The sequence below is a fragment of the Triturus cristatus genome, chromosome 2_2, assembly GCF_964204655.1.
Source record: "Triturus cristatus chromosome 2_2, aTriCri1.1, whole genome shotgun sequence".
Lineage (NCBI taxonomy): Eukaryota > Metazoa > Chordata > Amphibia > Caudata > Salamandridae > Triturus > Triturus cristatus.
This window is the reverse complement of record NC_140582.1, coordinates 1,107,539,334-1,107,565,111: the sequence shown is the minus strand read 5'-3', so window position 1 is coordinate 1,107,565,111 and position 25,778 is coordinate 1,107,539,334. Positions and strand designations below refer to the sequence as shown.

At 41.8% G+C, this 25,778-nt stretch overlaps 1 long non-coding RNA gene across 1 annotated transcript in view; it reads left to right on the top strand.

Moving 5' to 3' along the window:
• The window catches only part of LOC146863229 (uncharacterized), a 104,870-nt gene extending 81,265 nt beyond the window's left edge, over positions 1-23,605 (top strand). Inside the window, exon 3 of the long non-coding RNA XR_014978573.1 lies at positions 22,005-23,605. This is a non-coding gene — a long non-coding RNA (uncharacterized LOC146863229). The remainder of the gene's footprint in view (positions 1-22,004) is intronic.
• The last annotated feature ends 2,173 nt before the right edge of the window (positions 23,606-25,778 follow it).

The window sequence follows — 25,778 nt, the reverse complement described above, 5'->3', positions numbered from 1 at the left end:
CTGCAGCATGGAATCTCCTAAAATGAATGGCATCAGGTAATATAACTTTGAGTGGGAATCCTTTTAAAGGGATAGTTACCTCTTGATCATTGATAGAGATCTCAAATGCTGGGGTGCTTAAGAATAAACCTACTTCTACTCTTCACAACCTCATATCCTTTTGCAGATTATTTTCTTTATAACACTAGGCTAAATTAATCAAACCCGAACATCTAATACAACACACATACCAGTGGTGTAACGAACCTTGAGGGGACCCCCCCTGCAAAGAACAAGGATGGAGCCCCCCTGACACTCCAGACTCAGTCAGGAGGTCTCATGCCAGGGGTCTGCTGCCCGTGCACCGGTGGCAGCTGGTGGATCCTAAAAGTTGTGCGGCGAAAAGTTTAGATCTAAGTTGAAGAAGTTAGTGAATACAGAAAGCTCACCAAAATGAAAGAGGAGCGTTCGGGTCTCCCCCAGCAAGAAATAACCCCCAGCAAGAAAAAAAATTCAAATGGTGCATTGTATTTACAACATACATTTCAAGAAATTTCGTTGTACAATTTTGTAAAACAGGAGTTCGAACGGTACATATTACAGCACAGGGTTCAAGAAATTTCATTAGAAACAAGTCAAAAGATACCCATGGTATAATACTGAATAGCCTGGTTTGTAAAATCTTATCCCGTCATGGCTCAGTACAGAGCTCATTAATCACCAGCTGTCCTGCTCAACACTACTGAGCAAACAGAGCCTCTTACCCATAGAACACCCTTCTAAATACAAATCTCCATCCATACTTATTAGAGGACTCCCTTTTGAGTGCAGAGCTCTAGTTAGGCCTAAACCTAACATCCCCAGATCCCCGAATATTCAGTAGAGGTCTACTCTGCTAAGATGAATGAATGTAAGGAATTATAAAGCGCAAAACATGAGCGTCCCGGCATTAAGTATAGTGTTATGTGCATATCTATCTGTTCAGTACATGCTATATGTTAAGTTCAGAGCTCTCAACTCAGCAATTAACAGGGCTCATTGCTCAGCACAGAACCCACTGAACAGTACAGGCCCCTCTCTTCTATAAAGATCCCCCTACCCACTAAAGGGTTCATTGGTGAGTACAATGCACCGCATCAGCTCATAAGGTTCTTCACAGCTGAGCTCCAATCTCCATGCACAATCCTATCTCTACATGTGCTAGTTGTTTCATCTCTTGAATGTTCTACCTATTCATTAGGAAGGCTTCAAATATTGAGGAGAATTAGAGAGAAAATAATTGGACACTTCACACAAGTGACTTCTAACCTGACGAGAGACACACATGCACGATGACATACATACAGACAATAGAATATCTGTCTATGGAGAGAAACAGCTTCCCAAAGGAGGTAGGAGACTACAGAGGCCGCTTTTGGAGGGATTTTAGTTCTGGCTAAAGAAATATCTGTCCAGAATTGAGGGGACATGTTCTTAAACATCCAAAAGTTTTAGGTGACTGAAGTGCAGGGGCACAATGACTCAGGTACAGAAGCATACAGAGAGTACCCGTCAAGATGCATTCTTGAAAAGAGAGGAAGGGAGAGTGTAAGTTCAATGAGAATGATCATGTCAAATCAGAATGAGGGTGGTCTAGTGGAGAAGAGATCCTGTGACATGGGTGAAATATCCAGGAAGGAGCACGTCCACATAAAAAGGCAGGACAGTCAGGCATAGAGAGAATATCCTGTGATAAAAGTTGTATCCATAGAGACCATGCATTCTGGTGCAGAGGGAGAATGTTCTGATGGAGCTCTCAGGGAACATTTCCTTAGGGAGAGCATGGTTACAGGGCAAGTGAGCATATCTCGTGAATCAGAGCTTTCCAATTAGTTCAACATTGGGAAGACACATGGATCAGATACAGTGAGATGCAATTTCAAGTATTACAGAACATATCCAAGGAGAGGGAACGTGGCCAAATACATAAAAAAGCATGTGTCTAGACACCTGTGGCATCTCTGAAGGCAACAGCGATGGGGTTTGTGTTTAAGCGTGGTAGTCATTTGCCTAGAAAATACATGGATTGCAAAAATGGATTGGGAAGGGAGAGGACCAAACTGGATGAGGACACAGAGGGTGGACAAGATTTCAAGCCCCAGGGTCTAGTAATGTAATGTAATGTATGCGTCTTGTAAAGCGCCGAGAATTATCGAGTCCGTTTTGACCCTGGTCCACGACCCTGTCGCGTCAGGAATTGAACCCTGGTCCCTGGCCGATTCTCTGCTTGCGGATCTGCCGCCTCTAACCAGTGAGCCACACCTCTCCACTAGTTTCAACAGATAGCTGTAATCACATACTGCTCTTTAAAAAATGTGCATCACACAATACACAAAGCTCTGCAAATGAACACACTCTATGCTAGTCTGTAAATATACCTCATCTTCACGCATAGCTCTGTAAATGCACTGCTGTCATGCTCTGCATCAGTACCACTGTTGCTCAGGCACTGAAACACTGGCATAGCTCATGTAAAGTACCTCAAAAAGCCCATGTTGCACCACATGGTACTAAGGCCCAGGGAAAGCTGAAGTAATTCATTTAAGGTTTGGCCCGTAGCAACCACTGATTTCAGAAAAAACTCCTCCCCTCACATATAGACCTCACAACATCTGGGAGCTCCCTTGCTATGAAGCACCTATTTTTTTTTATACTTTTGGGAGTGAAGGTCACAGTTGTGCTGTGTGGGCCTTCACAGGAATGTGGGAGTGACTGTAAGTTATACATGTAGTGGAAGTAGAAGGATTGAGAGAAGCCGCTGAGGATGTAAAGGAGTCACTGAAAATGGAAAGAGAAGTCAGGACGGTGAGGTAAAGGAGTTCTTTCTTTTACATATTTAAACAGCTACCCACAGAAAACAGCTACACACGGATGGACATACCTCAGCCGTGACCACCTCATGTGTCACTAATCTTCTATTATTTGGTCACCCCTTATTTACATTGATGTTGGGACTCCTCTACGAATCTCAGTCAGCATAGCAGGTGACATAAAGGAAATCTGTTGAGCCTGCTGTAATCCCAGAGTGGGAAAGGGGTCTAGTTATGTCAGAACTATAATCAGGGACGGGGGCAGTTTTGGTGGGGAGACCTATTATTTAGAAAGCTGCCAACCAGCAGTAAATTGTAAAATAAACTATTAATAATAACTTCTTTATTCTGCACTTCCTTCCATACTTGAAGGATATTCCATTCTGGGACTCTTTGGCTCATGGTTATGAAAAAAATGAAATGCCAGCCCCCGATATACAGAATGCTAACGGCTGAGCAGCCTGATATAGATAAGGTATTGCAGGTGTCATGAGATCAGTTTACATTTCTGTGTTGTAACATCGGATATAGAGATGGGTAGCTGTCTCTTGCAAATCTCATTTCAAACCTTAATACATACCTGTAAAGTAAAAAGTGTGGGCTTTCGGCAACAGCAAGTAACATTAGACCTTCTATTCTGGTTTTAACTGTGGACAATGAGGGTGGCCTCACATAGTGATAAAAGAATTTCTCACCTGACTTCACACAGACATGCACCTGGAGTTCAAGCTGCCGCAGTGCCAGTTATGCACTGCTGGCAAGTTCCTAGTCACTAAGTCACCCAGGCCTGTGGTCATAGGGCAGGCTTCAGCAGCTCCTAAAAGTGAGATAAGGTTCTGATGGCGCTCTTCTACGGCTTGATCATCGGGAGTAAGGGAATGAAGGAGGTGCAACACTGTAAATCTCTGCTGCTGAATAGGGAACTTGGATTAGACCAGCAAAGTCATGCACTTCCTAGGCAATTCGCCCGGGATAAATAAAAGACACCAAAGTGCCGGCAGAACAGGAGAAGAGAGCACACGCAAACGGCTCGCTCTGATCAAGGGGCCCTACTACACGTGCGCATAGAAGTGGCTGCAGGACTCCTCCCTCCTTCAGCCTGCCCTCTCAACAACTAAACCGCAAACCATAAGGTGGGTGGATACTGCACCATCATTGTGTCGTGGTTGCCACACTCTACATTGACCTCCCTTGCCCCGCCTGTCGTTCTGCTGTATTTATCCCGCCCTGAGTCAAATTAGCTAATGCCCCAGTACGAGTCTTAGGGGCATATTATCAAGCCAGGCGATAAAATTATCGCCGCTTTAGCGGCAGAAAACTGCCGCTAAAACGGCGATAATGGACTTGATAATATGCCCTATGGAATTCCAATTGAAGCCCATGTTAAATGTGAAGGGTGTCTAACATGGGCTTCAATTGGAATTCCATAGAGCATATTATCAAGCCCATTATCGCCGTTTTATCGCCTGGCTTGATAATATGCCCCTTAGAACTTAGGGGCTGAAGGTGAGACGCCGCTGCGCATACAGAGTGCTGCAGGCCTCGCTCTTAATGGCTACTCCACTCCAATAAACGCCTTCATAGATGATATCACACATTGGGTAATTTGTGCGTCTGAAATGCCAAACAAAACATAACATTAATATAGCATACATCTGCAATGCAGTGAAGGCACCTTGAATGTGACATTGGAAAACGAGTGAAAGATTCCGGATTTAAAGCGTAACTTCAAAATGGGCCACTTGACTCGAAACGGTAAACTGTTAACCATTTATGGAATGCTTGGGCCAATTACATTGCTAATTTGTGCAAAAACACACACAATACGTGAACCAGTTTCTTAACCTTGCTTTGTGGGGATTTCGACCTTGAAGCAGAGCCTGGTGAGGTATCTCCTTTCTTCTTCATGGAGTAGAATGAGGGCGTTAGAAGCCACGCTTGAAATAGCCACGCCTACCATCGTGAAGTCACTAAGCCGGCCTGTGCCTCGAGGGCGAATCACTGCCTACGCCTGCCCCGCACATGAGATGCCTCATCCCCACAAAAACTCGATAATGCAGCTCTGTGATGAGCATCTCTTCACTGTATTTTATTTTCGCTCCTGCTCACTCTCACATAACTCATAGAGCAACACCCCTTATGACTATTACCAGTCGTCCAGGCTTTGTACAATGCAGGTGGGGGCCACCTGGAGTTTGAGCCCCCCCCCGCACTGCGGGGGCTGCGGGGGCCTGTGTTACGCCCCTGTAGGACCCTTTGTTCACCCACCCATTCATCCACCTTTCCACCCATCATTCACCCTATCGTTCTCTTAGTTTCTTTCAGTCCGTCCATCATTTTCCCTCTCTACCTTATTGATCCATTCATCCATCTGTGCGCCCGTCAGAGGCGCAACTAGAGCCACATTTTGGGGGGGGGCTAAGAAAAAATTTCGGTGGGCTGAATCTTTTAAGCCATAGGCAGAGTGGAGCTGCAGGGGCTCTTAGAAGGGGTGAAACAACAGCGAGGCCTCATTAACATGCAAATGGTCTTTTAAAGACCTGTGAAGTGCTCGGTGCGGCTGTGTGGGTGCCCGGGAAGCTTCTCATCCTGGGCTGCCACACACGACGGGGGGGGGGGGCTGAAGCCCTGTGAGTCCAATGGGTGTTGCGCGCCTGGCGCCCGTCTACTCACTATCCACCCAGCCAATATCCATTTGAGCGTCTGTCCATCTACCATTCAACCATGCATTCATACACCGACCTAGTCAGGTAACAAATCCAACATGCTTATGTCTGTCCATCCATCCATCAAGTCAGTTCTCTCTGCCAGTCGACCACGTTGCTAATCGGTCCATGTTCCTATGGGTCGTCCTGTCTTCTTCCTGCTTGCTCTCTCTCACTCTTTCTTTGGATCACGTCACCCTCTATCTATCCTGTCTATTTACTGTCTACCTGACTGTCTCTCCCTTTGCCTGTCCTTGTATCCTTTCAATCCTTCTCCCTCCAGCTCTCTCTCTGGGCATTGCTTTATATTGATTTATCCCTTCATTTCCACATGAACAAGTTGTTGAAAATGAATCCTGGTGACCAGGGTTCTAATCCCAGCTTCAACACTTCACGAAAAATCTTGTGATTCTAGACAAACTACTTTAGACCCACATGCCTCCAATGATACATTATATTTCCGTGAAAAGCAGAAGAGTTTGTCCGGATTATGTCTGGTTTCAACTAGGCCCACACCCAGCACCGCTCTGTGCGGAGACTAGGCCTGGGCGGTAAATTCCGTTCCGCTAGCGAAATTTGCGGAATTTGGGTAATTTTGCGTTCCGCGGAGTACGCGGAATCTCCCAAAATTCTGCTTTCTGCAGCTTCGCGGAATTTTTTGCTTGTTCGCGATCTCAAAACGCGTGTTCTCGAGATATTTCCCCCGAGCATGCAAACAGCGGTCGCGAAGAGGGAAAAAGCATCGCGAACAAGCAGTTCCACGTGTTCGCGGAATTTCTGCGCGTTCGCGGAGATTTTTAACCATTTCGCAGAGATTTGCGTAACGCAACTACGCAAATTCCGCCCACCCCTAGCGGAGACCCTCATGCTCTCGGTAAAGTGCCCTGATGCCCCTCGAAGCTTGGCTCACACTATATTGAATACCTACAAATATATATGAATACATGCACCATCTGCCTGTCTGCCCATCTGTCTGCATCACCTGCCTGTCCGCACCTCTGTCTGAACATCTCACTCTCTGGGGAATATTATCACGGACTTATCGCCGGGAGGGTAAAAGGGACTTTTCTGCCGCTAATGGCCTTATCGCTAGATTCCGGCCGCTATCGCTGGATTCCCTATCGCCAGCCCCAAGAAGTTAGCGGGAGTTTTCTACGCAGTTCCCTGACACTATCGCCTGTTACCGACGTGTTGATAATATGTCGCTAACAAGGCGATAATTATCAGGGAAAGAAGGCGAAAAAAAACACAGGCTAAATGGCGCTGCCGATAGTTATCGCCAGGACTTGATAATATGCCCCTCCGTTTTTTGCACGTTTATTAATGCAAAATGTGACCTTGCATCAAATATTGATGCACGGACGCATTTGAAGCAAAGATATAGTGCAAAATGAAGAATTTGCATTTCACATAATTACGTGCTAAACATGTGAATAATTATGTGAAAGCAAATTATGTGAATTTCGCACACCCTTCTTTCTTCACCGGTTTCAAGTATACCTGCCTACCAGGAAACACCCTTATTGCTCCATTGAAATTAAAAAGCAGGTTCTTTTTTTTTTTTTTTGTTTTTTTTTTTGTTATTGGAAGCATATGGCTGGCATGTTAAAGCAGCCACAATGATCTCCTTGCTTTTTATTTTTGTGGCACAAACTGGGAATAAAAATGAAAAAAGTATACCCATCGAATCAGCTAACCAAGGCCAGAACTCTAGGCCTTGCCAGTGCTTGTTTGCAATGTTTTTAGCAGGTTGTCAAATATAAATAAAGTAATAAACGTTACAAAAATGGTCCTTTCCGTGGAAGATGAGCTTGAACCACAATCAGACCTAGTGGTAAGCGCTTTACACCCCTGAAATGTTAAAATGGAATATAAATGCGTGCATATGTTGGAGACACTGAGTATGTATGTATGTGTCTTGTAAAGCGCACTGCTGCCCTGAGGCGTCCTGGCGCTGTAGACCGCTGGGGAACCCGTCCTGGCTATCCCTGTGAGATGGTCCCTCCAGGGTATCTCCAAGGTGAAACCAGGCATCCCCAGCGAATGTGGGGGGCCGTTGTGGAGATGAGGCAAGCTAATGCCCAGAGTTGCCGAGTGTGTTCCTGGTTAGAGTAGGTACCGAGGCGAGAATTATCAAGTCCGTTTCGACCCTGCCGCGTCGGGAATTGAACCCTGGTCCCTGGCCGATTCTCTGCTTACGGATCTGCCGCCTCTAACCAGTGAGCTCTAAGTAGGTAAGTGTGCGTGCTGGAGCGGGTTTTATTTTATTTTGTATACCCTCTCCATTTTGCATGTTATATTAACAAGATTAATTAACTAATAGTAATCGTATTAATTGGTTTGCTGTGGAATTTAATCATGGGAAAGAGGTGGAACGGATTTCGTCAGCCAATCACAAATATTCAAAATATTATTTGTAACTTTTTGGAATGTAATTTTACTATAAAAATGCCATAGAATAGAGAGGTAGAAGCTTCATCGCCTGAATTCGATTTCCTGACGTTATGCTGACGAAGAGGACAGTGACACTGCAGGACAGCCGTTTCCTAAAACTCTGACAGTATGAACTGATGACCAAGATTTTGACTTAGAGGACGACTTTTAGCCAGAATAGGTAATTATTATGGTCTACTGCTTGATTTAACAAAGATTCGATTTTGAATTATTTAGATAAAGATTTAAGATTTATTACAAGAACTGTGTTGGGTCGTTATTATGAAAAGTGTATTTATGTAAATGAATTAAGGTTTTTGTTATCACTTTAACCAGCAGCTAAGCTGATCCATGGCCTATCTATGAGAGGAGTACCGAAAAGGTGAAGTTTAGGCCTTAGTGAATAGGGAAGGGTATTTTCTCTCATTACAGCGAATGGAACAATCACCTCTTAGAGAACAGATTAATAGTGAATGAATGTTGGTGTTATGGGCCCCACCAGCGAATGTATTGATTGAGTGTGATCTATGATCTGAGACGAAGAGAGGGATTTTGCATTCCGCGCTGCAGCTGTTTTTTTTGGTAGCAGAGATATGGTTAGCTACTGTTTCGGTTTAGTGATCATTGCTTGTGAATAGCTTATTGATTTTTGATTATTGATTGGTATTGGTTTATGTACTAACACTCTATGTTGAGTTGCGTCGAGTTATATGTTGTTTGCACGGCTTCTGGGATGTAGGAAGTCGGAAGTTTGTAACAGTTCCGTAGTAGAGCAGAGGTAAGCGCTGCTCTCGGGAAAGACGGAATTGTTGTTGACCTGTAGGTACACAGGGAAAACGTGTGACAATTGAAGTTGCACGTCGCATTGTTTGGGTCCGATTCGGTAGCATCATCGTGTGTTGCCACTAGAAATATTTTCTGTGTAAGAGAAGTGTGAATGATAGCGAAGGTTAAATGTGAAATTTTGGTCTTTAAGTACCAGGAAACCAAATGGCATACCGATAACGCTTATCACTGAAAAGGTAGCAGGTATTCTCTGAGCTTGTTAGAAGGACAAAGTAGAGGTAAGCGCTGCTTTGTTAACATATGTCATAATTCTGTAGTAGGACAGACTGTTCGCTGTTCTCGGGAAAGACAGGATTTTGTGCGAATGTACTACATTTTTCCTTGTGTGAAAGTGCATGAATGAAATAGCATTCGGGTTAATTGTGAAACTCTGGATTTATTTGTTAAATACTAGAGAAACGGTTAGCTAATGCTTGTTAGAAGGGTAAGGTAGAGGGATGTGCTACTTTATCAATGGAAGTAACGATTCCGTAGTAGGGCAGAGGTAAGCGCTGCTCTCGGGAAAGACGGAATTCTTGTAAGAAAGGTCTATTGCTATTCTTTGGTTAGCGGAGCGGACAATGGAGATGTTTTAGTGTTGTTAATAATAGAATTGCAAAAAGAGTTCACTGAGCGGACTTGTAAAGGAGGGGTAGACAGGAGCAGAGCTGCCGCAGCGGCTGCTGACGTCAGAATGACGGCGCTGGGATTGGACAGTCGGTCAGAAGTGTAAAAACGCCCGGATTGGTGCGTTGGTGTAAAGCCGCACTAGGATTGGAGAAGTACAGGGTGACGTAAACGCTTCCCAATGGTGCGTTAGTGTGAGTCGCGCTGGGATTAGAGGACAGAAACAGTGACGTAGACGCTTCTGATTGGTGCGTTAGTGTGAGTCGCGCTGTGAGTGGACAGAATAGCCGTACAGTTGTAGAGAGACTAGCGATACACGGAAACCAAGAAAATGTATTACCAGCTGCCAGACAAAGAGAAAAAGTCGTGGTTTGGTAAAATAAAAAAATGGTGTAAGAAAGACAAACAGGTCAAGACTAGGGAAGGACAGTTACTTCCTCCACCGAAAACCCCCGCATCTTTGATGATTGCGAAATATGGGTGCCATACTTGTATTTGTTTAGACAATTGGGTAAAATATACCGAGGACGATGGAGTCTTGGCATTTCCAGAACATGGTTCCTTTAATTTGGCCGTTTTAAGAAACTTACGAGAAAAAATTACATATTTCGAACCAAGACCTAGACCGACACAGTTTGATGCATGAACGAGAAAGACAAAGGAGTGGTAAAGGATATAGACATCTATTTGGTAGCACATATGGACATGAAATGCATGAGGATCGAATGAAAAGATGGCAAAATGCAAGTATGACTGAGGGTGTGTTTCCTGTAAGAGCGGTAGGAGAGAATGAAGGAAGAAAATGTGTGGAAAGAGGAATAATGTGGAATCAAGAGGTTACGGAGCAAAAAATCAGATGATGATGTGCTGCATGATGTGTTTTATAAAAATCCACCACCGTACCGACCAGACCCAGAAATGTTGACACCAAGTGCCCCAATGAGAGAAACATTACGAATTATCAAAACTGAGACTATGTCACCAGATTTAGGGAAGAGAAACTCCATTAGAGAAGTAGAGAAGTCAGAGAATAGAATAAATTGTGAAAATTCAGCAGAATTGGCCAAAACAACTCTAGAATTGACAGAGAAAATAAGAGAATTAACTAAGAATCTAGAAGCTGTAACAGTTCCAGTGACCATAGGTCCAGTAATGCCCATTTTTGAGAAGCAAAAGGATAGTGAACATTGCTTGACAGTACCATACCGGAACCATAATTTGGTTGAGAGTTCAGAACAGAGACAAGTTGAGAATCCATGGGGACAGACAATAAATATGTTCGAACCAAGTGTTTCAAATAATCCATTTATAAATCAGAATTGTGCTGAAAGGAGTAGAACAACAGTAGGAACTTTGTTGGAACCCCAGAGAAATCCAGAACAGAGTAGTGTAGAAAACCCGGTACGACCTTCTGTGGAAGAACTAAGTGAATGGTTAAGAGGGTTACAGAAACAAGATAAAGAATCCCAGTCAATAGATGTGGCTAAGTTACGGATGGTATTGGAAGAATTAAATGTAGGAACTATACCTGTAGAAAAATTGAAAAATTATCAGGATGAGGAATTGTTATTCCTGTGTAAGAGTGTGACATGGAGAGCTAAAAACCTACATGAAAGACTAGGGGAAGTTGCGAATGAAATGGGAATAGATATTGATAAGGTGAAAGCCTTACAGAAACCCTATCGAGTTGATTTTACTGAAAAGGACATTGCAAATCTGAACATCACAGGACAGATAGGTCAGATTAAGGACATAATCATTTTGTTGAGAAAATGGGGAGATGTGGATAAATGGAGAAGTAAATGGTATAGAAAGCGTAATGAGGCTTCAGAAAAGACAGTTTCGGCGTTTCCTGTTAGAGAGAAAGAAAAGACAGTAACTGAATACCCCATGAGGAAGATTCCAGGAAGAGGATATGTACACATCCCATGGACAAGACAGGATATTGTGTCACTTACGAATGATTTCCCTCGATTACGCGAAAAGCCTGTCGACTGGTACCGGCAGGTAGACTGATTTGTAAAATTGTCGAAAGTACTATGGATAGATTTGAATAGTCTATTTGATATAATAGTACCAGCAGATTTGTGGACAGAGTGCAAGTTGATGACCCTAGGGATCCTAAGACAGGAGCTCCGGACCCTGAGGTAATGAAGAAGTATGAACAGGTGATGGTATTTTTGAAAAACAAAGTGCCCCCTAAAGAGACAGATTGGGTAAAAATTGATCGAAAACATCAGGAAGGAAAATAATCAGTACATGCATACTATGAGAGGCTAATTCAAGCTTTTAAGCAGTTTAGTGGAGATGAGAACCTGAGTGATAAGGATTTGAGTCATTTCGTATACAGATCTGTATATGGTTTACGCCCAGAAATTGGTGAAATTGGTGACATGATAAAACAGCATACGGTTGATTGGCAGAATAAGAAAATAGATGAAGTATTGAGACATGCTAAATATTTCAGTGACGAAATTGAGGCCAAACAGCGAAAATTAAAAGAAAAGGCAATGTGGGCACAAGTAAAGGTAGCTGAAAGGCAGGAAGCTCAGTTGGTCGAACAAGCAAATAACCCAGGAACTAGACCGATATTTGGCCCAGGAATAGGGAAAGGTAATATAGAAGAAGCTAAAAAGAAGTTCCCATGCCATCATTGCGGTAGGGCATTGGAAATCCGAGTGTAAATTTCCTCCAAGTACTAATAATGAAAATCCATCATTGAATCCACAGGTGCGGAATGAGGTGAGTGGTCAACTGCAGCAACAGCAGCAGGTGGTTACCTCACAGAATCAGGTGCCAAAACTACCTTTCCTGCAGAGCAGAAATACACAGAAGTATAGTAATAAATCAGGATTCTACAATGAAGAACAGGTAAAAAAACCGCAACGCGCTCGCGCTGTTTCGCAGTATTGGCTGCAACGCGATGAGAGTGACTCAGAAGGAAGCTATTGACGGTGCCGAAGGGAGGAAGAAGAGTGCGTACTTGGCGCAACTCTAGAAGTAGACCAGACAGGACCATTTGTAGATGGGAGGTTAAATGATGAAGATATTACTTTCCTAGTGGACACTGGTGCTACTCGATCAACTGTTAGATCAGCTGATGTTAAGAATCTTCCTCTTTCGGATGAAACAATCCAAGTAGTTGGTGTGTCCAACAGACAGATAAAGACATTCTTGACAGAACCAGTAAAAGTTAGTATAGGGAAATTTTCAGAAATGCACCGATTTGTGGTGTGTGACACCATTCCAGTAAATTTGTTAGGTAGGGACCTGTTGTGCAAAATTAATTGCACTATTTTCTGTGCTCCAGATGGAATAGCATTTGAAACACCAGATGAGGATGTACTATATAAAATGACCATAGCAAACAGAGGTTACTGAGACTTATGCTGTATTCAACCCTGATGAATTACCAAAATAACTGAAAAACTCTGTAAAGGCAGAAGTTTGGGATTTCACTGGAGAGGATGTAGGACTAATGAGAAATGTAGATCCAGTTGAAATAACTGTAAAAGAAGAGTAATGTATCCAAATGTTCCACAGTACAGATTGACACCTGAAATAATTGAAGGAGTAACCCCAATAATTGAGAAAATGATGAAGCAAGGAATCCTAAGGGAAATAATGAGTAGTCCATGTAATTCACCCATAATGGGATTGAAAAAGCCTAATGGAAAATTCAGGATAGTACAGGATTTGAGAAAGGTAAATAAAATGTTTGTGTCATGCTGTCCCATTGTGTCAAATCCATCAGTGATTTTGTACCAGATTACCCATGATGTAGAATGGTATACAGTAATTGATCTATGCCATGCTTTATTTTCTATCCCATTACATCATGACAGCCAGCAAATGTTAGCATTTCGGTTTGGAGAGAGGATTTTGGCATGGTGCCGAATCCCACAGGGGTATACAGAAAGCCCCTCAATATTTAATCAATTGTTGAAGAAATCAACGGAAAGTCTGCAAATGCCCGAAAGTTCAGTACTAGTTCAGTATATCGACGACCTTTTGGTGGCGTCGAAAACACGTGAAGCTTGTGAGGTAGATACTATAGCACTACTAAATCATCTGGCAGATGGAGGACTGAAAGTGTCACCAGCAAAATTGCAGTATTGTAAGAAGGAAGTACAGTATTTGGGACATAAAACTGAGAAAGGACTGAGAAAAATAACAATAGACAGAATCAGAATTATAAAAGGAATGAGAGCTCTCATGACTCAAAGAGAGGTGAGAATGTTTCTGGGAATGGTAGGGTACTGCCGTCAGTGGATTAGTAATTTTTCCCTGATCGCAAAACCCTTGGTGCGTTTGACCAGGAGTGATGTAGAAGATCCCCTGGAATTGAACAAAGAAGAATTGGCAGCATTCAAACGATTGAAAGAGGGCCTGTGTGAAGCACCAGCACTAGGCATGCCTGATTATGAGAAAGAGTTTGAGTTGTATTGCAGTGAGAGAAATGGATGTGCACTTTCTGTGTTGATCCAGAAACATGGAAGGTTGAGGAGACCAATTGCATATTTTTCATCAATACTTGACCCAGTGGCTGCAGCTTTACCTGGGTGTTTGAAGGCAGTGGCTGCAACATGTCGAAGTTTGGAGCAGAGTGAAGGAATCGTGATGGGATATCCCTTGAGAGTGTTTGTACCTCATGATGTGGCGATTATTTTAACAAGGAGTCGTACTCAGTATATGACACATAGTCGGCTGACTAAGTATGAAAAGGTCATATTAGGTGCAACAAATGTGAGCCTTGCGAGGTGTTTGAATGTGAATCCTGCAACTTTGTTGCCAGATGCTGAGAATGTGGAAGTGAGAGATGAAGCCGATCATGATTGTTTGGACGTGCTTGAGTATTGCACAATACCACAACCAGATATAAAAGATGTACCTTTGTCAGAAAGTGATTTTGTGTTGTTTGTTGATGGGTCATGTTTGAGAACAGATGAAGGAGTATTAAGTGCAGCATATGCAGTATGCACGGTTGCAGCAGTGATGGAAGCATCTTACATGAAAGGAGTGAGATCAGCACAAGTAGCTGAACTTGTTGCTTTAACTAGAGCATGTAAAATTGGGAAGAGTGTGAGAGTGACTGTGATAACTGACAGCCAGTATGGCTTCGGGGTTGTCCATGATTTTGGCCAACTTTGGCTACAAAGAGGTTTCTTGACCTCAAGTGGAACCCCTATTAAGAATGCTGAAGTGGTTGGAAAATTGATTGAGGCAATACAGCTGCCTAAACAATTGGCTGTGGTGAAATGTGCTGCCCATGGTCAGGAGAGTGATTACATCACTACCGGGAATAGGTACGCCAACGATATGGCACAGTATTGTGCACGGAATCAGTATTCAGTCAATCGGGCAAAGGAAAAGGAAATGTTTTCTCGCTCAGTAATGTTTACTAACGTTGTGGGAACTTGGGAAGAAGTGAGGTAATTGCAGGAAGAGTCAGGAGATGAGGAAATGAAACAGTGGATAAAAGCAGGGTGTGCACCAAGAGAAAAGGACCGTGTGTGGGTCTATCGACATGGAAGACCAGTAATGCCTGATACCATGATGTCTACCATGGCACGGATGTATCATGGTCAGGGACACATAGGGAGAGATGCTATGATCAGGTCTTTTAAGCAGACCTGGTACAATCCAAAATTCAGACTTGTAGCAGAAAGTCTATGCCAGAGATGTCTAATATGTCAGCAATACAATCCTGGAAGAAAGACAGTGGTGAGTCTAGGAACCATAGGCCGAGAAGGAGGGCCTTTCACTAGAATGCAGGTGGACTTCATTGAAATGCCTCCATGTAACAGATTGAGGTATGTTCTGGTCATAGTCTGCCTATTCTCCATGTGGGTGGAAGCATTTCCAACTAGAAGAAATGATGGGATGACAGTGGCAAAGCTACTCTTATGAGAAATTATCCCCAGGTTCGGGTTCCCAGTGACCCTTGAATCAGACAGAGGATGACATTTTCATAACGAGATTGTAAAATTGATTAGTGAAGCATTGAATGTACAACAGAAACTGCATTGTGCCTACCGACCAGAGGCTTCTGTGTTTAGCCACAGGTATGAAATGGCCTGATGTCTTGCCTCTAGTACTAATGACAATCAGGGCAATACCAGACAGAACTACAGGGTTAAGTCCACATGAAATAATTATGGGACGAGCAATGAGGCATGTGTACATTCCAGTCAACAAGCTGATGACAATAACTGATGACATGGTGTTGGAATACTGTAAAGGCCTGGCTGACGCAGTTCATTCTGTGTTTTATCAGGTTGGAGCGGATGCCACCACCCTTGAAAGGAAGCCAGCCCATGATCGGAGCCCAGGAGACTGGGTAAGGATAAAAGTCCACAGAAGAAGAAACTGTTTGGTTCCAAGGTGGGGAAAACCAAGACAAGTTATTTTGACCACGACAACAGCTGTGAAGTGTGCTGGATTGAAAAACTGGATCCATGCCAGTCATACTTTGAGGATACCAAATCCAGTGGACAGCAAAGATAAAGAGTACTATGACGACTCAGAGTCAAGTACTGAATCAGAAAACGAAGAGCCAAAAACACAAGAGAACTCTGAAAGGGGGGAAACAGAACTGAATAAAAATTTGGTCCCCTGAAGTATCTCTCTGAGAAGAAGATTGCAGATTTCTGATACCAGTTCAGATTCTGAAAACGAACAAGGGACACAAGGTCCTCAAAAAGAACACAGAAAAGAAAAAGGAAAAGACAACGAAGAAGCAGTAAAAGAAATTCGAGAGGAGGAAGTTTCAGATGAAAGACCAACAGAAGTTCCACTTGGAATAAGAGATCAAAGTGAAAAAGGGACAGGTACAGAGAGAGAGGGACAGATTGCGGAAGACCCCTGAGGAGGTGTAGGGAACTGCAACATCCAGCTAGGTGAAGGGACAAGTAGCCAGGAGGAAGATTGCGTTTCGGAGACCCGAGGAGGGACAGAAGTAGGGAAAACAAAACAAGTTGTGGAAAAAGAGGTTGTTGAAAAGACAAAGCAAGTTGAAAGAGAATCTGAAGAGAGTGAGAACGAAATACATGAAGGTCGAGTTCTAAGGAAAAGGGCTTGGAGAGAAGAAAAGAATAATAAAGAAAGTAAACAGAAAAGAGTTAAAAAGGATGAAGGGTGGCCAAACAAAGTAAAGAGATTGAGATATCGGCTGACACGAGTGAAATCACCGAGAGAAGATCAGGTGAATGAAGTGACAAGCCAAGAAAAATCGAAAGAAGAAACAACTGAGAATAAAGAAAATAAAAGAACAAGGAAACCTAACCAGAAGTATAAGTCACCGGAATGGACGTACGTGGCTCTGCCTGAAAAGGAGCAAGAGGCAGATAGTCAAGGAAATCCAGAGGAGGCTTTACTGAAAGTGGTTGAAGAAGAAGGAGAAGCAGGAATCCTGAGAGTTATCTTATCCGACATCGGAGAAGACGAAACGGAAGATCAGGAAATTCTGTACTTGGATGAACTGAAAGAAGTGGAAAACGATGAAATGCCAAACTGAGAAAATCTAGAAAACTACTGATGAAAAGAATAACAAATTGAGTCAAAAGATAGATATTGGCAGAACCAAGTAGGGGCTTAGAGCCTAAGGTTAGAAAACTAGTTGTGAAAGTAAAAGAGGCTAAGTCAAAAGACACAGTCCAAATTAATAAAGATGGCCAACATAGATAATAGCAAAAGTAGATGTACATTCATGAAGAGATGGTGTAAAATGTGTTGTTGTTGTACAGGATTATTAATGCTTCTATGGAGCATACTTGCTCTTTTGATTTCTTTTAAGGTTACTATAGATACACTAGAAGGACACACTGAAAACATTACTAACATAAAGAAGATTCCAAAGGTAGTTCCGACTAGAATAGATAATAATTATTTGCATAAAGATAGGTCTATTAATGATTTTTCAAATAATGTGTTTTCAAAGCTATTGTATGAATATGTAAAAGCCATGGACGTAAGGGACTGCTACGTATGCATGCAGTTACCTGCATCTGTGTCGGAGGGAGTGACTTATCATCACCTTCCAGCAACGTATGGAATATCATGTAGTGTGATAGCTAGCTTATTTTATGAGACAGGTAAATTAGAATATTATTTTTCAGATGTTGATAACATTTTTGCGCAAGTGCCTGCTAATAACAAACTAAACAAAGTGAGACCTGCTAAAGTATTAGGTGAATTTTTCTTAGAAACTAAGGAGCTAACATTAGAGTATATATTTAAAAATAATTTGACTTGCAGTTTGAAGCAAGAAGAAAATACATTCCTAGACATGGTCGAGGAGAGGAGATTGAAAATGCAAGGAAAGGCAACTGAAGGAAAAGGGGAGAAAACAGTCTGGGATGTAGAAATGGAAAAACATATGAAGGGAGAGTCTAATCTAACTTTGGCTTTAGATTGGCCTCAGAAAGGGAAACTGTGTATAAGAAGGAATCAAACGGCGTATGACAATCATTTTCTAGGGAATAGTGAGTGCCATGATACATGCCGAATCATGGGTGGATGGGGATTTAAAGGTGGAAGAGATCCAGTTTTCCCTGGACTTTATTTTATCTGTGGGAACAGGGCATATTATCGTTTGCCAGATCATTGGTATGGCACATGTTTTGCGTAGGCCTGGTTTTTCCAAAAATCTTTCACATGGACAGAGGTAAAGATGGTGTACATTGTTTAGGTAATCATTTAGTACGTAGTAAAAGAGAATCTTGGGCAGAAATTGTAGGTGACATTTTTGGAGCATTGATACCAGCAGTGGGAATATCTCTGAATGCGAACAATATTAGAAGATTATAAACAGTAGTGGATCGCTTGTCAACAAGCACCGCTGGAGGATTTTTATTGGTTAATACTGAAATGGTTGCCATGCGTGCTATGGTAATGCAAAATCGACTTGCCCTTGATATATTATTGGCAAAAGAGAGTGGAGTCTGTGGAATGCTGAAAGTTCAACATTGTTGCACTTACATTCCAGACGAAAGTAAAGATCTGAAAGTTTACATTAAAAACTATTACTGAATTGCATGACGAAATTGTACCACTGGAGGTTGAAGGTGTTTGGGAAAGGATTGGTAAGAAAAACGCTGCTATTAAGAATTTCTTAGTTAAAATAGGTAGTACATTTATAGGTAAAATATTGTTTCCATTAACATGTGTGATTTTTATATTACTAATACTAAGATTAGGTTGTATGTGTTGTAAAAACAAGAAAACTAAGAATAAAATAAAAAGAGAAAATCTAAAAAGAAAAGCTAAGGATCCAGATAGAGACTTAACAGAGATAACTTTAGAAGAGTGGAAGGAAAGCATGTATAAAAAGGCAAAAAGAGATGAAGAAGAAACTGAATTATGAATAAGAGCAAGAATACATTTTGAATTTCCGTAAAAGGGGTAAATAAATTTAGTGTGGTTGTGGTGATAAAATCACCAAAGGGGGGATTGCTGGAGCGGGTATTATTTTAAAAATGTTGTATACCCTCTCCATTTTGCATGTTATATTAACAAGATTAATTAACTAATAGTACTCGTATTAATTGGTTTGCTGTGGAATTTAATCAACCTTACTAATATAAAGAATACACGTGGGAATTGCATTTGCATAGCCTAACTAATATGTAAACTAAAACGTGTATGCATATTGATTATAGACAAACAGAATATTACATGTTATATGTTGCTTTTGTGATGTATTTGTGATTTGTGCATTATTAATGTGAGTATAACCCGCATTGAGTGTTGCTTCTGCTAGATAAATACACACACATATGGGTATTAGTAAGGGGATAACATTTTATTAGTCATTTTCATGTATTAATTACGTTTTGTGTTTCTTTGCTTAAGTTGACCATTCGGTGGCCACAAAATGGCCGACATCCCTATTTGCCGAACACAACCCTATTATGAAGGTCTCTGGGTGAAGTGCGCATGCGTCACCATCAGCAGCAGTGGCCTCTGGACGACCCTAAACTCGACTGTACGCACCAAGGACACTCTGGGCTACCAGCCAGCTGCTCTGAAAGAACAATTAAAAGATACAAGTGTTCACGAAAATATGAACTACATCTACCATATGGGAAAGAGGTGGAATGGATTTCGTCAGCCAATCACAAATATTCAAAATATTATTTGTAACTTTTTGGAATGTAATTTTACTATAAAAATGCCATAGAATAGAGAGGTAGAAGCTTGATCGCCTGAATTCGATTTCCTGACGTTATGCTGACGAAGAGGACGGTGACACTGCAGGATAGCTGTTTCCTAAGACTCTGACAGTATGAACTTATGACCAAGATTTTGACTTAGAGGACGACTTATAGCCAGAATAGGTAAATATGATGGTCTACTGCTTGATTTAACAAAGATTCGATTTTCAATTATTTAGATAAAGATTTAAGATTTATTACAAGAACTGTGTTGGATCATTATTATGAAAAGTGTATTTATGTGAATGAATTAAGGTTTTTGTTATCACTTTAAACAGCAGCTAAGCTGATCCATGGCCTATCTATGAGAGGAGTACCGAAAAGGTGAAGTTTAGGCCTTAGTGAATAGGGAAGGGTATTTTCTCTCATTACAGCGAATGGAACAATCACCTCTTAGAGAACAGATTAATAGTGAATGAATGTTGGTGTTATGGGCCCCACCAGCGAATGTATTGATTGAGTGTGATCTATGATCTGTGACGAAGAGAGGGATTTTGCATTCCGCGCTACATCATGCGCCTGCCAGCCCAGGAAAGGCTCCAAGCCAGTTTTGTAGCGTTCATCCTGGTTGGGATTTCGAAAATTATCTAGGCGCTGTTATCAATAAAGGTATCTCGCTGCCCAATTAGAGAGTCCCTGGGATGCAGGTGAGTCTGTCTTCTGCTGATATGAGGGAATATGATGGACGTCATGATGAGCGGTTTATCTCCCGCGCCAGCTGCAGGCCCCTGGTCCCTTCATGCCTGCGGGGCTGGTGGGGCGGCAGAACCAGCCAGGCGAGGGTGCACATCAGTGGATGCAGGAATCCTCTGCCGCCCCACCACGCTACCCACTGAGACTCCGACGGTCATCCTGCCACCACCAACAACCCACTCCGGCCTACTAGGCTCGGACACAGAGTAGACTCACCTGACCTGAGGGCTGGGCCTGACCTGGCCTGCAGGCAGCTTGAGAGGTAGGCGCGAGGCGGGCCGGGCAGGCAGCAGAAGGAGCAGAAGCCGGCAGGGGCAGGGGGCAATGCAAGCCAGGCAGGGGCTGAGGGGCTACTAATAAATTAAAAGTAATTCAAATTATGGCTGGTGACGTACTTTGGACAGTCCTGCGTAGGAGCGTGGCTGGGTCCTGGGATGCCACACCTTAGTCTCACGCGCACTTTTAATGCGAATGTCATAAGAAATGTAATCAGGGCGTGTACCCTCCATGACCCACCATTTGATTTAAAAAGCCTCAGAGTCCCTGGCCAGGCCCGCGCACCATTTAATTAAGAGGCTCAGAGGCCCGGCAGAAGTAGTTGCGCACCATTTCATTAATGAAGAGCGGGCGAGCCTCTGAGGCCCGTCCGAGCGTGTGCACGCACCATTTAATGAATGATTGATGAGCCTCTGAGGCTTGGCAGGGGCCCAGGCGTGCAATGCATGCCTTGTGCACCATTTAATTTATTAAGAGGCCAGGGCCGGGCCTGGTGTGTGCACTGCATACCATTCAATTCATGGTGAAGTGAGGGGGCCCATGGTGCGCGGGGCCCCCCGCACATACTCTTTGTTATCAGAAGTTTCAGATTGCTATCAGCCACACCATTAGTTACTAAGATACCACATAAGATCAAAATGTTCACCTTGTTGGAAATGCCTAGGTAGTGGTGTTCACTCTCCTCAGTCACAAAATAGCAAGCAAGAGATCAACCGGCTACAGGGGGTGATCCCTGTCACCCCAAGCTGCTCAGGAACATGGGTATACTTGTAGGTGTGTAACGTGACTCAAGGAGCTATATGCTTGCTGTTTTTTAATCGGTTCGATTTCAATGCCATGTAAAAGTGTATGGGTTAGCCAGTGCTCACTGCTTTTTCGAAATGGTCAGTTGCACTATGACATGATCGCACTCGTGCATTGCGGTCAGTTACTATTCAAAAGTGCATTTAATTTTTCTATGACATACATATTGAACAGTCTCTTAAAGTTGGCTAGCCACCCAAAATTTGGTCTGTGATGTATGTAATTTCAGCAGTTTATTTATTGAGATTGACAGAATCGTGATTCCAATTAGGGGTCATGGTGAAGAACGTAAAGAGTTATTGCTTAAGTGATTTTATGTTTCACACTGGAGGATATCATATTGATACAGTTACTTAGATTGCTAAATGAAAATATTAGAAGGCAACAGAGTGAGACAGCTGGAAACATATGAGAAAGGGGACTAACTTGAGAAAATAGTAGAGGTCCAGGTCATATCTAAACTTCTTGTAACACCACGCAACATTAGACTGACTAGCATTTAGCAGCCACTTACTTTACTTATGTGGTGCTGATAAAAGCAGATACTATTTTGAAAAAGCTGTTGTTTACTTTCTTGTTTTCTCTGTTTGAACCTTCAGACCTGCATAGAACATAGAATGTGGAGATCTGACATTCAAGACATCTGCCGTTTTGAAGGATATGTTGAGCGGCAATTCACATTTATCAAGAAACCATCACTGAAGGATATGCCCATCTCCAGAATGGCAAAACAACCAGTAGTTATTGCGAAGGCAATATTCAGTTGAAAGCCAAGGAACCTGTCAGCTGTCGGTATAGAGTTCACTTCTTAGTTATGGTGGGTTGTTGCGGTTCCATTACTATAAATACAGCAGAAAGTACCTCAAAATCAGGATCCGCTTCATCTGGGGCAAGGTCGCCTTCTGGCATCAGGTTAAACTCAGAATAGATAATGAGGATTTTGTCCTGAAAATATGATACCACTCTATCAAGGAACTCCTAGAGGAAATAAGAGAGTGCTGAGTTAGAGGGTTTGTGTAATGTTATGAAGAACAATATATTGACCATTGACTCCATGTTGTGTGACTGACTCCACTTTCTGTGCTCTCACGCAGTTGCAGGGTATGGAGGGGATGTTTTCGATATTCACTTGTTTTGCTCACCACCGTGCAGAGTGAGCTGGAACATGTTGTGTGGTATGCGTGGTTTGTACCTTTCAGGGCAGAGATTGCTGTTGCCAGAGAAATGTGCGGAATGTACAGTTGTTTCTTGGAATCAAAATACAGAGGATTGGCCGGCTTCTGTCTTGACCTCAACACAGACCTTTGTTTTTCACAAAACAGAAGAAAGGGTGTGAGGTTTCTAGAACCTTCTCCTCAGGTTGAGTAAAAGGTATTAAAGGCGGGAGTTCTTGGCAGGAGCTCGCTGTGGAGCAGACATGTTGCCACATGGAACTTTGAGGATCCCGATTGAGGCTTCTGGCCCTCTAGCCGAGTAGGCAAGAATGCCGAAAGAGCGATCGGTGATGTGTTCTTTTTGCTCACTTTATGTATATAGGTTATACGTTTCTTTGCTGTATGTATATATGCCATATATTATTTTGGTTTTGTGGCTAAGTTACTTGATATTTGGGTATCTGCATTAACCTATATATTTTGCCTTCTTTCTAAAAGCACTGGATTAATCAATATACGTGTTTCATTTTAAATGCACCTGAATCTGTTGTCTTGCCTCACATTAAGAGAGGGCTGAGACACGTTTTATTGCCTCATCTTTAGGAAGTGCGGAGTTACGTGTGTTATTTAAAGGTGCAGCAGTACATTTGCCTCCTCTATGGAGTGCTGCGTTTAGTTGTATGCTATTGTTTCCAATCAGAAGCAATACAGTTGGATAGTTCCTTAACAACTTAGAGCAACTGCTTAGAGAAGTAACTTATTAGCAGACCTGATTTTCTCTGTAAAGAAGAATGTTTTAGCCAACACTATGGCTTATTTATAGCCAAGTCAAAGGGCCTTATGCTTCTCCCTTTCGATGAGGCAAGGATAGGCCTTCCATTTCCGCTCTTGTCTGTGGCATTCTTCCCTTAAGGCCTTGAGTTCATCTGAGAACCAGGACGCTATACAAATAGCTTCTGACATTTCTACTACATTATCAATAACGAGGGGCACTAGGCAAGGATGTCCCTGTTCCCCTCTATTATTTGCGCTTTACATAGAACCATATTTGCAAAAACTTATAAATCAAGAAAGCATTCCCCCAGTTATAATTCATCATATAGAATTTAAAGTCTTTGCTTACGCTGACGATGTCGCGATTGTCACTTCAGATATTAAATTAGCTTATCCTAAGATTATAGAAGCGGCTCGAGATTTCGGAGCATATTCAGGGTACAAATTTAACATAACTAAAACTCAGTTAATTCATTCTGCTACCGGCATCCCAGCCGATTTGACATGTGCTATCACTGCCTCTAATTTAGGTGTACAATTGTCTGCCAAGGTTGAAGATATTGTAAGGCTCAATCTTGATCCATTACTTGACTCTACTAATAGATCTCTTGAGAGATTAAATAATCTCCATCTCTCTCTGTATGGCCGGACTAATGTTATCAAGATGCTTTTTTTTTCCTAAATTTCTTTACTTTTTCTGAACGATACCTTTATTGTTTCCCTCAACTCTATTTGCTAAAATAGAATATTTTCAAGATTTATATGGGGATATAAAAGAGCTAGACAGTCTTTTAAATGGTTTTCACTACCTATATGCAGAGGAGGTTGGGGATTACCGAATTTTCGCCTATATTATCTGGCGATATCATTAAGATACATGAGTGCTTTAATCTTTCATGAAACATTATTGGAGGATTTTATGTATCCATCAATTTATACAATGATTCTTGGTGGTCAGGCACGACAATACCTTGTACGCTTTTCTGAGCCTAGTTATTACAAAAAAACGAGATTTAAAATTATATTGACAGTTTATCAAATAGGGAAGCAATTTAAGAAAAGATTTTATTTTAATAGTAATCTTAGCTACTATACACCACTATCTGACAATCTAATGTTGCCGTCAATATTTTCAGATCCAACAATACAGCGCTGGCAAAGATCTAATATATTCCGGCTAGGTGATCTTTATCAAGATGGACAATTTGTTTCATTCTTGTACTTACAGGAACAGTTTAAATTACCTAAATCAGATTTCTTTAAATATTTACAAATACGCAGTTTTATAATCTCTAAAAATGTATTAAAAACTAATAAGATTAAAAAGATCGATATACTCGATTGCTTCCAGAAACAAAATAGAATTGATGTGATCTATCAGACCATGTTAAACCATATAGAAAACAATCTTGAATCATTTAACACAAAATGGCAATGTGACCTGGGGATAGAGAGTGTTAATGTATCTGATGTTCTAGCTTTGTCTGAATTAGTCTTACTCAATGGATCTCTAAAAAGTCAATTTTTTATGAGTATATTTGATTTATATTATACTCCTGCTAAACTGTTCAAATGGAAGGCTAATAGAGGAGACAAATGCAGCCGATGTAACTTTGTTGGTGCAAATTCTGTTCATATGTTTTATTCCTGTCCTGGCCTAACTCGATTTATCTTTGAAGTTCAGACTTTTTAAAATAATATTATGAGCTCTTCAGTAACAATTTCTGCTGAACTTGTTATTCTTAGTGTTCAATCAAACTCAGATAGGCTTCGGACGACTGCAGAAGATGGTTTTTTATTTATTTCTATGTCTATTTTTAGATATTGTATAACTTCTCATTGGCTTGATGTTGATCCTCCTTCTTTTCTGCAATGGCAAACAAAATTGTTAAACATTTATCAACTAGAAAAATCGGTGTATAGTTTAAAGGGACGGAAAAAGAAAGCTTTTGGTTTTCGTTTATGGACACCCATTTATAATTGGATTTAATCTTAAAAGTTTAATACATGTACTTACTTAAATGTTACTGAAGTATATGACTTGTAATGCTCGATCAGTCAATTTTTTGTTGTTGTTTTTCTGTTTTTTTGTTCATTTGCTGCTGTAAAAATAAAAAAAGAGAACCAGGACGCTAATTGGTTGCATCTGGTAGCAATTTTAACTTTATGGGGAGCTACTGTGTCCAAAGCAGCATTTATCTAGGCTTGAAAGCCTTCCGCCATATAGGCAAAAGAGCTGCCAGGTCTGGTTATAGAGATGTAACCTGTTCCAGACCCTGAGGGGTAATCTTGCTTACATTCCTGCAAGATATATGTTTAGTAGGGACTGTATCAGGTATAGGATTTGAGGGAGTAACTTTGTATAGAATCACCTGATGATCTACCCAACTGAGGGCTCAATAGCCAGATCCCCATATTTGGAAAAAATCCCATTCAGGGCGTGAC